Source organism: Marmota marmota, unplaced genomic scaffold (genome assembly GCF_001458135.2).
Source record: "Marmota marmota marmota unplaced genomic scaffold, marMar, whole genome shotgun sequence".
In the NCBI taxonomy this organism is placed as follows: domain Eukaryota; kingdom Metazoa; phylum Chordata; class Mammalia; order Rodentia; family Sciuridae; genus Marmota; species Marmota marmota.
The window spans coordinates 199,957-201,671 of NW_026006039.1; the positions used below are offsets into that span (position 1 = coordinate 199,957).

Below are 1,715 nucleotides of genomic sequence, written 5' to 3' on the forward strand. Positions count from 1 at the left end.
GAAATATTAAGATTACAGAAATAATACTTTGTAAATAACTTCAAGTATTAAGTTAATAATTGTCATGAAACAATTTTAAATACAAATTTCTTTAGATTTAGAAAAACTGACACAAGTAAAAATTTTCCATCCTATTTAATCAAATGTATATATTACTTATAATATATACATTCCTGAGTATAATCCATTGTGGTGACATTGTTTATTTCAGAATTTCTCCGCATTTAGCTTAAAAGGTATTTCTTCCCAAGAAACTGAAATTTTCTGTCAAATGCAGTTGTTGAGATAGAATTGGTTAAAAAATGGATTAATTACAAACTTTATATATAAATCATAGACATCAGTAAAGAAGTTATTTATTCCATTTTGTTGACTTATATCTTGAAGTATAATAAATGTCATATATTCTGCAGCAACAAATATTGACACAGGCCACATTGAATTTGTCCAGTTTTCAAGGACATGTTGTTCTAAAGCCACATGTTTTCATCCACAAGGTCAAGAGGAGTGTGAGCCATGAATTGGATCAGACAACCTTGATTATCTTTGGATTCTGCTTTCCCAGCTGGCAAAAATTTCTCTTCAAAAACTGGATTGTCATGGTGGCCAACAATCGCAAAGTAGAAGCTTTTAGACATTATCTTCAATATTTGGCTCTTGTAGCTAAATGCCAAAGTCCAAAAGGCTAGTTGGTTCACAGGGTGGACACCCAAGCTTCAGCAGGGACTCCAGGAGCAGTACTCAGTGGTAATATCAGCCATATTTGATTTTTGTTTTTTATTTGTACCAGGGATTGAACCCAAGGGTGCTTAACCACTGAGCAACCTCCCTAGCCCTCTTAATTTTTAAATTTTGAGACAGAGTCTTCCTAAATTGCTTAGGGCCTAACCTAACTAAATTGCTAAGGCTCGCTTTGAACTTGCAATTATTTTGCCTCAGCCTCCTGAGCTGCTGAGATTATAGGCATGTAACACTGTGCCCAGCATATTGGATTTTTTTAAAGAGTTGGAAGTTAGCTTTATGTAAACAGAAAAAAAATCACCACAGGAATTTCTTCTCTGAATGGAGAAAAATGTAAAGTTTTTAATAAGTTAGAGAAAACACATCAAATTAATATAGCAAAAATAAGTTTAAGTAGAACATTCAATTTTCAAGGAAGTCTAAGTTGCTTATAAAAGAAGCTCAAAGATGGAATGACTAATTGAACAAATAGTGAACTGAAAAGATATTTGAATTTTTGTGACAAGTACCAAATGATAATAGAAAAACTTTATCTTTTACTATAGTTGAAATTAAACAGATGGCAAAGACTTAGATTTGTATGAAATGAAGAAATAAGAAATTGAATACTAATCAATAATAACTCAAAGGGGCTTTGAAAACATTGACCTATGTTTCTTTATAACTCTTGATGACAAAATAATTGAAATATCAAATTATTTGAAGATTAGAAATCATTAAACTTGTTAAAATCACATTAAAATATTCAGAATTGGCCAAGCATTTTTTTGTCAGAAAATATATTTTCAAGTGAGTTCCAAAACCTCTGGCAGGGCATTTAAGGAACTTCTAAATTGACTGAGAAAATGGAATGGAGCCTATAATCCCAGCATCTCTGGAGGCTGAGGCAGCACCATTGCAAATTCAAAGCAAACCTCAGAAACTTAGTGAGGCCCTGTTTCAAAATAAAAAAAATAAAAATACTGAGGATGTGG

At 32.0% G+C, this 1,715-nt stretch overlaps 1 pseudogene; it reads right to left on the reverse strand.

Annotated features, from left to right (window-relative positions):
• Nucleotides 1-224: 224 nt before the first annotated feature.
• On the reverse strand, nucleotides 225-638 carry LOC107161082 (annotated as a pseudogene).
• Nucleotides 639-1,715: the final 1,077 nt, after the last annotated feature.